Consider the following 13,899-nt stretch of genomic DNA (forward strand, 5'->3'; position numbering starts at 1 on the left):
ACGGCGGACACTTGTTTTTTTTTTTCCATCGCGAACAAGCGATTAGCAAAACTCTGAAGATTTTTCTCTATTTCTCTTTTGTGCTGATTGAAACCTTTTGTTATACCCGTTACTCGTAGAGTAAAAGGGTATATTGTATTCGTGCAAAAGTATGTAACAGCTAGAAGGAAGCGTTTCCGACCCTATAAAGTATATATATTCTTGATCAGGGTCACTAGCCGAGTCGATATAGCCATGTCCGTCTGTCCGTCTGTCTGTCCGTCTGTCTGTCCGTCTGTCTGTCCGTATGAACGCTGAGATCTCGGAAACTATAAAAGCTAGGAGATTGGCATTTTGCATGCAGATTCTAGGAGTTCCTACGCAGCGCAAGTTTGTTTCAAAAAGGTGCCACGCCCCCTTTAACGCCCACAATCGCTTGTATACGATTTTAAAAATTTAAATATTTCGGAAAAGTAAAAATGCAGTTTTATTGTGTTTATCAATACCTATCGAAATGTAGAAGAAATTTTTCAAATCGGACCATTCGTTAAAAAGTTATGCGTGATCAAAGGTTCTATCTCCATCTCCCTCGCACTCCCTATACCTGAGTAACGGGTATCTGATAGTCGGGGCACCCGACTATAGCGTTCTCTCTTGTTTGTATTTAAAGTGATTTATTTTGCATGTAGTTAGCTATGCTTGCAGGCCACAATATTTTATCCGATCTTGTTGACGATTTTTTTTGTCGATATTTAAATTATTCAGAGTTACTATTTATATTATTATACCCTTGCAGAGGGTATTATAATTTTGGTCAAAAGTGTGCAACGCAGTGAAGGAGACATCTCCGACCCTATAAAGTATATATATTCTTGATCAGGATCACCTCCTGAGTTGATATAGCCATGTCCGTCTGTCCGTCTGTCCGTCTGTCCGTCTGTCTGTCCGTCTGTCTGTTTCTACGCAAACTAGTCTCTCAGTTTTAAAGATATCGAATTGAAACTTTGCACACACCCTTCTTTCCTTTGCACGCAGTATATAAGTCGGAACGGCCGGGATCGGCCGACTATATCCTATAGCTGCCAAATAACTGATTGATCGGAAATGCCATTACTTTGGTGTTTGTAAAGTTAGGAAGTTGGGATTTTCTATGGGTCTTATATTTAGCCAATCAATCTGACCTACCAAATTTCATAAGGATCGGCCGACTATATCCTATAGCCGCCATATAACTGATTAATCGGAAATGCCATAACTTTGGTGTTTGTTAAGTTAGGAAGTTGGAATTTTCTATGGGTTTTATTTTTGGCCAATCGATCCGACCTACCAAATTTCATAAGGATCGGCCGACTATATCCTATAGCTGCCATATAACTGAACGATTGGAAATGCCATAACTTTGGTGTTTTTAAAGTTAGGAAGTTGGGATTTTTTATGAGTATTAAGAATGCATCATATGAATAATTTTGGAGAATATAATTTACAGAGTATTCTGCAAGGGTATATCAAATTTGAAAACAACAAATTCCAATTTACAAACAAGTATACACATTTGTGCGCAAATTAAAATTGCATTGATAACATTGTAACTGATAAAAAGTATACAAGCTCACGACTTTTACTTGGATTACTTTCATTTATTATTTAGCTCTGCCAGTATCCTTCTGATTCTCTCTCTAGAAGGATCTTCTACAAATGTTGTTTACACAAAGGTTTTCAAAAAACGCGCAAATAAGAAATAAGAAAGTCCAGACAACCCAATTTTCTAACTCCAAACTAATATTAAGCGAACAAGCAAAAAGTCGTATACAATACAATTTTACAAAGCGTTGGGGCTGAGATGGGTGAAATATTTTTTTTGGATGCACCTGGAGGGACAGGTAAAACCTTCTTGACAAACTTATTGTTGGCAAAAGTTCGAAGTTAAAAAAAAATAGCCCTAGCTGTAGCATCTTCCGGTATAGCTGCTACCCTGCTCAATGGAGGTCGAACTGCTCATTCTACATTTAAACTTCCTTTGGATTTAGTTAATTTAGAAACACCTCATTGTTCTATTTCAAAGCAATGTAATATGGCTGCGGTGTTTAAAGATTGTATGTTAATTGTTTGGCATGAGTGCACAATGTCACATAAAGGTGGGCTTGAAGCCATAAATAGAACCCTGCAAGATATTAATGAGAATACTATGTTGATGGGTGGTATTACAGTCCTGCTAGCTGGAGACTTTCGCCAAACCCTTCCTGTTGTGCCAGGAGGTACAAGAGCTGACGAAATAAAGGCCTGTTTAAAATCTTCATTTTTATGGCCACAGATAAAAAAACTAGCGCTCACGAAAAATATGCGAGTGCACTTAAAAGGAGACAGTTCTGCAGGAATTTTTGCCGAAACTCTTTTAAAAATTGGGAATGACGTCCATCCAACAGTTGATGGAAAAATAGTTATAACATCACGCTTAGGAAATGTAGTCAAAAACGTTCAAGACCTTACATCCAAAATACTTCCTGACATTTCCAACATATCATGTAAAAGCTTAGATTGGCTATCTGAGCGCGCCATTTTGACAACGAAAAATGAAAGAGCAACCACTATTAATAATTTATTGCTAAACTCATTTGATGGTTTAGAAGTCTCCTATAAATCGGTCGACTCCGTTCCTGATGCTGATAATGCTGTTCATTACCCTGTTGAATTTTTAAATTCTTTGAATCCTCCAGGAATTCCTCAGCATAATCTGTCTCTTATTTAATCTGTTATTGCGAAATTTAAGTACCCCAAAGTTATGCAATGGGACACGATTGCAGATAAAAGGTCTTCATAAGAATGTAATCGAAGCAACAGTATTTACGGGGTGCGCGAAGGGGGAAACAGTGTTTATACCCAGGATCCCATTAATACCATCCAGTCTGCCGTTTCAGTTTAAAAGGCTACAATTCCCTCTAAAAGTTTGCTTTGCAATAACTAACTTTGAAGCTGGCTGGACTAGATCTTAGAGAAGATTGCTTCTCTCATGGACAATTTTATGTCGCATGCTCAAGAGTTAGCTCTGCCAGTAGCCTTATTATTCTCGCTCCTGAAGGATCTTCTAAAAATGTTGTTTACACAGAGGTTTTAAAGTAATCATATTAATTAACATTATTAAACCTAGAAAGTTTCAGTGGAAAAAAAACGCGCCATTTTTTCTACCTCAAAGGTGGTGTGGAAATGGGAAAGTCTTGACAACCGTACTCAAAACTAATTTTAAGCGAACGAAGTCGCGCCGGGTACAGCTAGTTTGATATAATTTAGTTTAAATTACATCCAATTCAATTATTATTTCTATTGAAAGACTCGCATTTAGGATTCACCTCATTTTGCTATCTTTTATTTTTGCCGTTTTATTTATAATGAGTAATCCAGAAGAAATCATGGATCCAACTCTTTCGGCCAAGTAAGTTAGGACTAAATGTGGACATGAATTCCACAAAGTATGCATTGAAACCCATGGCAAAACTCACAGCACTTGCCCAACTTGTAAGTCGATATGTTTTGAGAAGGTGCCTCCGGCAACAAGGGGTAATGTAAGGAGTCAAACCCCACCTGTGTGTCAAGGTGGTTCAGGTACGCCGGGAATTTCTATGCAAAATATAGGGAAAATTGTCGAGCAACAGGTCAAAAGCATGGAGAATAATTTGCTAACTCAGCTCTCGGAGAAGATGGCCCAGATAATTCAGACCAACATTGGCGCGCACTTTTCGCCACCACTAGAGCAGAATGTCTCCGGAGATCAGGTCTGCCATATTATCAACGGGTGGAAACTTAAATTCAATGGCCAAGATGGGTTGAGCGTGGATAATTTCATTTACCGAGAAGAGGCGTTGACGCACCAAACTTTGGAAGGAAATTTCTCCGTTTTATGTAGCAATGCGAGCATTGTTTTTGAAGGGAAGGCACGCGAGTTTTACTGGAGATATCACAAGGCGTCCAGGAATTTGGGGTGGATTTCGTTATGTGATGCTCTTCGCAAGCAGTTTCGAGATACTCGAACTGATGTAGATTTGAGAGAGGCCATCCGAGATCGGAAGCAACAAGAGAAGGAATGTTTTGATTGTTTTTATGATTCCGTCGTTCAGATTACAGACTGTTTAGAGGAAGCCATGTCTGAAAAAGATTTAATAGAAACACTTCGCAGGAATCTGAGACCCGAAATTAGGCATGAGTTGTTAAACGTTAATATCGATTCCATGGCCAAACTGCGTGATATTTGCCGGCGCAGGGAAAGCTTCCTAGAAGATGTTAAGCGAAGCTATGGTTATCAGAAGCCAGTACCATTTCGCAGACAAGTATCCGAGTTAGGGCAGGGCTGTCCTTGGGAGGATGCTACAGACTTCTCTGATGCTGAACTTGTGGACGACGTTAACGCTCTCGCCTTGGTATGCTGGAATTGCAGGAGAGATGGCCACCGATATGTTGTTGCGCAGAAAAGAAAAAGGTGTTCTGCTATGGGTGCGGTGCACCGAACATGTACAAGCCGAGTTGTCCAAAGTGTTAAAAAACGGGAAGCCGAACACACGGCGAAATCAACAGTCGTGTGTTCCGCGCAGCAACCAAATAAACTCGGAAGCAAGCCAATAAATAATATTCAATCAACTAATCAAAATAAAACTTTCACTATGTCCGATTCGGGAAGAAATTCACCTATTTACTGGCCTCAACTTTTGAAAAATAAGGTATTTTCAAATGTTAAAATTAGTCCGATAAAAACCTCCTCCCGAAATGCTAAAAGAATTAAGGAATATTGGCAATCAGCCAAAACGATAAATGCTATCAGGCACAAAAATTTAGATAAACGGCCTTATGCGGAGGTTCGTTTACTAGATAGAGTTGTTCTTGGACTGTTAGGGCTTCCATGTGCGCTATAGGCGAAAAATTAGCCGAACAAATTATTAAGAGCCGAATCCCATTTAAGAGGGATAACATAGCAGCAAGCACAGCAGATGGGCAAAAGCAAAACGTGGTAGGGCGTTTGAAAACACCAGTAGAGTATGAGGGAAAAATAGAGGATCTAGAAATGTATATAATTCCTTCGCTTAGTCAAGATTTATATTTGGGCATTGATTTTTGGTCCACTTTTTAGCTTTTGCCACCTAAAATGCATTTGGAGGAATTGACAAGCGAATCACATATTTTATCAGACAATCAAAAGATCCATTTGCAAGCGGTGATCGGCAAATTCCCTTCATTTGCTGTCTCAGGTCTAGGAAAAACTGGTCTCCTGTCGCATTCTATCGATGTGGGAGACGCGAAACCCGTGAAGCAAAGACATTTTCCGGTTTCGCCAGCGGTTGAAAAATTGCTCTACGAAGAAGTGGATCGAATGCTCAAACTTGGAGTAATCGAAAAGTCCGACAGTCCTTGGTCGTCACCAGTTGTATTGGTGCAGAAACCAGGGAAAGTGCGTCAGTGTCTGGATAGCCGAAAAGTCAATGCTGTGACGAGGAAAGACGCATACCCTTTGCCGCAAATTGACGGTATTCATAGCCGGCTTCCTAAAGCAAATATGATTTCCAGCCTCGATCTTAAAGATGCCTACTGGCAAATACCATTAGAGCCTCAGTCGCGCGATAAAACTGCTTTCACGATACCGGGTAAGCCTCTGTACCAATACAAGGTAATGCCATTCGGTCTTACCAACGCTTTGCAGACGATGACTAGGCTGATGGACAAGGTGATACCTGCTGAGCTTAGAAACGATGTCTTCGTTTACCTGGATGATTTGCTCATCGTTTCGGATAGTTTTGACAGCCATATGAAGGTGTATTCGAATTGCGGGTTTGACATTAAATGTAGGAAAAAGTAATTTTTGTAAAGTGAAAAGTGTCAAATATTTAGGACACATAGTGGGCGAAAGGGTGGTGCGAACGGACCCTGATAAAATTTCAGCAATGACGAATTTTCCATTGCCCAAGTCTCTGAAAGCCTTAAGGAGATTTCTCGGCATGGCTGGATGGTATAGGAAATTTATTAATAATTTTGCAGCCGTGTCAGCTCCTCTAACCGATCTTCTGAAACCCAGACAAAAATTTGTAATGACTGTCGAGTGCGAGGAGGCATTCAAAAAGCTAAAAGAGATGCTTTGCACTGCACCGGTTCTGCGCAGCCCGGATTTTAGCAAGCCGTTTTAATTTCACTGCGACGCCAGTAACACAGGCGTAGGTGGCGTTTTAGTTCAAAAATCGGACAGTGGTAAGGAGTGTCCTATAGCCTTTGTGTCAAAAAAGCTCAATAAGCCTCAGAGAAATTATTCGGTCAGCGAGCGAGAGTGTTTGGCGGCCATAATTTGTATAAAAAGATTTCGCGCTTATGTTGAGGGCCACGAATTCACGGTAATCACAGACCATGCATCGCTTAAGTGGTTGATGTCGCAAACAGATCTGAACTCTAGATTGGCAAGGTGGGCATTGAAGCTCCAAAGCTTTAATTATACCCGTTACTCGTAGAGTAAAAGGGTATATTGTATTCGTGCAAAAGTATGTAACAGCTAGAAGGAAGCGTTTCCGACCCTATAAAGTATATATATTCTTGATCAGGGTCACTAGCCGAGTCGATATAGCCATGTCCGTCTGTCCGTCTGTCTGTCCGTCTGTCTGCCTGTCTGTCCGTATGAACGCTGAGATCTCGGAAACTATAAAAGCTAGAAGATTGGCATTTTGCATGCAGATTCTAGGAGTTCCTACGCAGCGCAAGTTTGTTTCAAAAAGGTGCCACGCCCCCTTTAACGCCCACAATCGCTTATATACGATTTTAAAAATTTAAATATTTCGGAAAAGTAAAAATGCAGTTTTATTGTGTTTATCAATACCTATCGAAATGTAGAAGAAATTTTTCAAATCGGACCATTCGTTAAAAAGTTATGCGTGATCAAAGTTTCTATCTCCATCTCCCTCGCACTCCCTTTACCTGAGTAACGGGTATCTGATAGTCGGGGCACCCGACTATAGCGTTCTCTCTTGTTTTAAAATCGAACATCGTAGCGGCAAGATAAATTTTGTCCCTGATGCCCTATAGAGGGTCAACGAAGAGGAGATGGCTGTAATAGATGCAAGCCACGGTTTGCTTGTCGACTTAGAATCTTCCCAGTTTAAAGACCTAGACTATGTAGGTCTAATTGAAAAGGTTGAGTCTAATGCCAATAGTCTTCCTGATTTGAAAGTTGCAGATGGTTTCGTGTTTCGGAGAACTGAGCATTCAACTGGCGAGCCTATTCATGATAATTTTTGCTGGAAATTATGGATTCCATCTGGTTTGGTGTCGGCAGTGCTTCGAAATGCTCATGATGATCCGTTGGCGTCGCATGGAGGCGTTCACAAAACTTTGGAGAGGCTAAGGCGATATTATTATTGGCCAGGGTTGGTTAAGGACGTCAAAGACTATATTCGCTCGTGTGATATGTGTAAAAGGAACAAGGCTCCAAACCAAGCTTTGCGACCTCCAATGGGAAAGGCTCCGGAATCGACGAGGGCTTTTCAGAAATTGTATATAGATTTCCTAGGACCGTATCCAAGATCAAGAAGTGGGAACATTGGAATCTTCATTGTGTTAGATCATTACAGCAAATTCGTATTTTTAAAGGCAGTGAAGAAACTAACGGCAGACGTGGTCGTGAAATACATGCAGCAGAAACTCTTTCATGTTTTCGGTGTTCCCGAGACGATTATGTCTGACAATGGGTCGCAATTCAAGGCTGAAGCGTTTCAAAAATTCTTGAGGGAGTATAAGGTAGCTCACACTCTGACGGCTGTTTACTCGCCTCAGTCCAATGCCTCTGAGCGGGTAAATCGCTCGGTAATAGCGGCTATACGGTCCTATGTGCGTAGTGAGCAGAAGGATTGGGACGAGCAGTTAAGCAGCATTTGCTGTGCCCTCAGATCAGCTGTTCATTCGACCCTAGGGACGTCACCGTACTACATGCTGTTTGGGCAGCACTTCATTTCATCGGGGGCCACATACAAGTTGCTGAGAGCTCTCAGTTTGCTGGAAGATAGGACTTTAGCATTTTCTAAGGAGGATTCACTTGATCTGGTCCGCAGTAAAAATCAGTTCGAGAAAAATGAAAGGAAGTATAATATAAAATCCAGGGAAGTGTGTTACCGCGAAGGACAAGAAGTTTATCGCAGGAATTTTAAGCAGAGCAATTTCGCTGCTGGGTATAGCGCGAAGTTGGGACCGGCCTTTGTAAAGTCGCGTGTGAGGAAAAAGATTGGTGAAGCTTGTTATGATCTCGAGGATCTGCAAGGCGATATGTGGGGCGCTTTCATGCAAAGGACATAAAGCAATAGCTCCAGTTTTGCAAGCTTGGTAGGTATCATCCTTGGAGCGTCGACCCCCAAGTCTGATCTTGAGGGGGGGTATTTTGTAGCGCTTGCTGGTGGTATAAGATACTTTTGTGGCTCCATCTGTGGCTCAAGGTTAGCGTAGAAGTGGCGCCACCTAGAGCATGCCTGACAAGGGGTGATGGGGGACTATCCAGATAACAGTGGCAAGTGTCAAGTGCCCAAGCAATTCACCTTAGCTCCAAATCGAGGTTACGAATGGATTGGAGGCGCTATATGCTGTCTTTCCATATCCGCACTTATGAATTGCCAATATCGATTTCCCCTGTGGGAAAGAGAAAGAAAATGTGTATAATTATGATTTATTTTAATTCTTACAAGTAAACTCAGATAATTTATTAGACCGTCGGTGGGATTCTAACCCAAGTCTGACGCGCGTGAGTTCGAAGTCATCAAATTGAACCCTGGTCGCGCGTGAAGAACGCACGGCAAAACCAAAAACTATATGAAGGGGTGTTAGCGAAGAATATTAATTTAAAATATTTTGTAGAACTTGTTAGGTCGCAACTGTGAAAGTCGAAATATTTAAAATATATTTTTGGAGATGAAATTTCAAATGACAAAAAATATTTTAATTACTTTTCAAAAAAAAGTAAAATTTTTTGTCGTTCTAAACATTAATTCTCATGTATGTTTAAAACACAATTAAAAAAATATATATATATATGACCCGACGGCAGTTGAACTGAACTTGCGGTGTTTAGATTTCTGGTCAGATGTTCTAACCCCTTTGTTACGTCGACATATAAAAGTATGCCAGCTTACAGAGTACTGTTAATATGTGTTGCTAACTAATATCATAGAGTAAGAAACTATATAGAGGTTTCATTTGCTCTGCCCGGGCCTCTGCCAAAGCTCTGCTGAGAGCAATGTTCGAAGCTAACTTCTTCAAACTTCGGTTTCTCACCACTTCTAACATGTGCGAAGCACAAGCAATAGTATGGGGAATTCTCGCACCTATCCTTAGGAATAAGAGCGACCAGTGCAGCAATAAGAATTCACCATGGGCATGGATTCAGGCTCGATTCGAACATTTGCAAAACTCTCTTTTTTTCCGTTTTTCCCCTACGTGGCATCACTGGCAAAGTCACTCGAGAGCGCGGGCAGAGCAAATGACGGCTCTATACATTATTACTCTATGTACATATGTATGTTTTGGCATTGCATTGCCATTTCATGTATTTCATTTGTATGACTTTGTGTTATTGCTTATGTCATACTCAAACAATAACAGAAAGTCATACAAACCTTGCATCAAATGGCTTTCTCCGCGGAGTTGCCAGGCTTACATATAAGGTATGTCCAGCTTAGGTCAGGGGGTGGGAAACTCCCTGGGTTTAGCTACAGTGGCTCGCAGCTAATTCATTATGTATGTTTTAATTCTTTCGCGCAGCTTTTGCTTGTTGTTACTTTTTGAAAATACTTTTATATTTTATATTTTTTTTTGGTCTAGTTCTTCCTAGGAAAATATTGTTGAATATAAATGTTTCTGGTATTTTTGCTCCGATTTTTGTTGCTTTTATCGGTTTGTAGTTCTTGGTGTCGTATTTTCTAATTTCCATTAAAATTTAAGTAGTTATGTTATGTTGTCGTGGTTGACCTAGTTGTTGTCTTTGCTATAGGGAAAACTTGAGGGATTTGGCGAATTAGATGGTTTTTTCCTTTGGTGTGGGGGAATTCAATTGGTCATTAATGCAGTGCATATATTTTGTGGGTTAGAGGCCGCATAGACTTTTTGTATTGCCTCAAGTTTTTGATGGTGTTTATAATATTCAATGATGGTATAATTTTTAACTAATCAGTGGAGTCATTTCTAAATTTAGTATGCTGTTAAACCATTTATTTTCATTGAATTGTATAATATTTATTTTAATTTAAAGGTATATGTGCAATGATTATTATGGCAAAAAGAGTTGCCTTTTAACTAGATTTTGATTTGAGAGCGGTTATCACTGGGAGAACAAGAGAATTTTTATGCTAACCTAGCATTTTTAGTTATGTTTATGCGTTTTTTTTTTAGGAGTTTGGTGTAAGTGCTCTATATTACCCGCCCAACCTTTTTAACACTTTTCCATGCAAGGAATTTGGTGTGTTAGCCCATAAGTGATTTGATGTTTGTTTGTTTTACTTTTAGTACCCCATTATATTTATTAGTTCAGTTTCTCCATGTTAACATTCATATACAAATCTTGGACTTAATAGCAATAAATCAAGTTCATTTCAATATCTTATCTTTTTTTTGAGTTATTTCGCCCATTTTTTCGTTGTTTATTCGCCCAGTATATAGTTTTAGTTCGCATCCGAATTATTTCCTTTACGCTGCGCTGCTGTGCGCTTTTAGTTGATCAGGTTGAACATAGCTTGGCCAGCTTGGCAGCTAAATTATTTTTGAGGTGCTTCGCCAGAAACTGCAGTTTCATTAAGTGATGGATTTGGAAATCGAACCGCAAATCCTGAAACTTTATGATTAATTCTTAAAATTTTTTTGTGACAAATTTACCTGTACATATGTATGTAAGGGGAAAAGAAAAGCCAAAGAAGTTTATTCTGTTTATTAATTTTATATTTCAAATACTGTTTCGGAAGACACCACTCTTCCTCATCAGCGATCATTTCTTTTCAATTGCTTGAAAAGACGGTAGATCGGAAAGTTTTTGAAAACTGCCCAACAATTTAAAATGATAACTTAAATTTATTAGAAAATTAAAAGAAAATTCTTACTTATGTTGCAAATTTTTTAGTTTTTTCGTTTTTGGACAGTTTTTGTCGGTAATCATGCTTCTTTTACATGCTCTGCCAACTCTGTCTTTAAGTTTTTGGTTGGCGTCCCATTTTTCATGGTACCACTTACTGTGCTTGTATAATAACACTTTCAGGAAATGCTTTAAAATACTTTTCCTGTGCTTAGCGCATGGGTCAGTAGGAGCAAACCAATAAGGATATATTTTATTGGTTTCTTCTATGCATTTCTGCTCTACAAATTCGGAAATATTTCGTCGGTTTGGACGATCCTTAAATTCCGTATCAAATATATAAACATGATGCAATGTTATTTCAAACATTGCATCAGAAGGATTTTTTAAATATAGTTCATGGGAACTGTAATTTTTTGCCTTGATAAACTGTTCAGTTTTTGACTTCATATCATCAAGGCAAGCCAGAGATTTTGTGCATTTGGGGTAATTATCTGCATTTAATTTTTTTTAAAAAAACGTAGCCCAAGAAATATTTTACAGCATTAAGTTCTCCTAACTTTTCGTTAGGGCAAGCACTTTCTCTAGGTTCTACAGCCAATTGAACTGCTGGATTAACTACTTGAACTACTGCCATTTCTGCACAGCTTTCCAATTCTGTTTTGCTTCTTTGAATATCCTGCATCATTCCGGGTTCATATGACCAATCTAAGGAAATGTCAGAATCTGGAATACAATTTGTATTCTTTAGTGTGTGCTCATTTATTATTTTTGTAGCCCACAAATTTTTCAAAGCATATAACAATTGCTGTGCTGTTGGATTGGTAAAATTTCCAAACTTGGATCTTAGCAACCCAAATAAATTTTCCAATGGATCTTGGCAAAACCGATTTAGGCGTATATATTGTATGCTTTCACTTTCCAAAAGTTTATCACATACGTTTATAATTCTCTGACAGCTTGCTTTTAGTTTTATAACGCAAGTTGCAGTTGAACTTTTGTCGGTATTGCGGTCCGGCAAAAATTTTATTTTATCTAAAAAACTCATGAAATTTTCTAGCTTGGATTTCATGTCATTATCAGAACGATAGGTGCCTTCATTTAAAATGTCAAAACCATCGTTCATTTGTTTCAGAAACTCGACAGTTGCAATAGCATTAACAGAACTTTCTAAGGTTCCAGCCATTCTCAACACATTGATCCCATGGCTTACAGTGTTTAAAAACACCTGTGTCCCCAATTTTACACTCATTTTTTGGAAATTATTCGGATCAATGTGCTTATCGCCTCGAATGAAATTATTTACAAAAAATACGCCCAAAACATATTTCCAAGGTTTAACCTGGCCGCGTATCATCACGGCCAGCATACCCTCAGCTGGAGATGAATATTGGTCATTTTCAGAATATCCATCTCCCAAGTCTGTAAATCCAATCACTTGGTCAGACTTTGGGACATATTCAAGTCCTGACTTGATCGACATTTCGTCGAAGAGAATTGTACAATTCCTATCGGACTCATTCATATTGTTAACAAATTCTTTTAGTATAACAATATGATCTCCGGTAAAGCCAGGCTTAAATTCCTTTAAGGGCAACCATCTTCTCAAAGATGCCTCTGATGGCATATTGAAGCCCAAATTTAATCTTAAATTATTGTATGCCTTCGGGCTGTGCATATAAATTTGCAAAAATAGCCGTTTTTCCGAATCGGTGCAATGAATTCCCTTTTTCTGCGAAATGATGCTCTGGAATGTTATGACATTTTCATTCATTCCTGCGGCATTTTCTTTACTTTGAATTTTACTTCCGCACAAATTGGAGCATTCTAAAAATTTGCTTTTTAAAATTTCAAAATCTTTAAATGAAGTTAAAAGTTTAAGGCGACCAGCACTTTCGGCTTCCTCTGCAAATTTTTTATTTATTTTTTCTAGCTCCAATATTTGTGAAAGCAAAGAATTCATTTTGACCTGCAACATTGATGATTTTTCTTGGAACAGCATTGTTTCCAAAATTAAATCATAATTGCGGCTTTCTAATGCGTCGTTTTTGTTACAAACGGCCAAATTTCTTTTAGAAAGAGCATCATTTTGCATTTCTAAAACGGAATTGCATTGCTCCAATTCAATATTTTTTTGAATTAATATTTCTTTTGAGCGATTTTCTTTAGAAATTTCTTTTTCTAACGAAATATTGAGGGATCTTAACCAATGTTGTCCCTTTAACAACTTCTTGTTTTTGTCTTTTAAAACTTTATTATTTAGTTTTAAAGACCTTATAATTGAATTAGCTTTTCTCTAAGAAAAGCTTGGAGAGCTCAATCCTTGTGGTTTACATTTAGTGTAAACAGGAGAGCTCAATCCTTTTTCTAATACATTTATAGATACAGGAGTGCTCAATCCTTGTGGTTTACATTTTGTGTAAACAGGAGAGCTCAATCCTTTCTCTAATACATTTATAAATACAGGAGAGCTCAATCCTTGCGATTCCAAATTATTCGGAGAGCTCAATCCTTTTTCTAATACATTTATAGATAGAGGAGAGCTCAATCCTTTGGATTCTAAATAATTAGGTGAGCTCAATCCATCTTCTAAAATATTTAATTTTCTAAGGCTTGTCGAATTTACTTGTGTTGACTTATTTTCTAATTTAATTATACCCGTTACTCGTAGAGTAAAAGGGTATATTGTATTCGTGCAAAAGTATGTAACAGCTAGAAGGAGGCGTTTCCGACCCTATAAAGTATATATATTCTTGATCAGGGTCACTAGCCGAGTCGATATAGCCATGTCCGTCTGTCCGTCTGTCTGTCTGTCCGTCTGTCCGTCCGTATGAACGCTGAGATCTCGGAAACTATAA

The sequence above is a fragment of the Drosophila rhopaloa genome, unplaced genomic scaffold (genome assembly GCF_018152115.1).
Source record: "Drosophila rhopaloa isolate 14029-0021.01 unplaced genomic scaffold, ASM1815211v1 contig_155, whole genome shotgun sequence".
In the NCBI taxonomy this organism is placed as follows: Eukaryota; Metazoa; Arthropoda; class Insecta; order Diptera; family Drosophilidae; genus Drosophila; species Drosophila rhopaloa.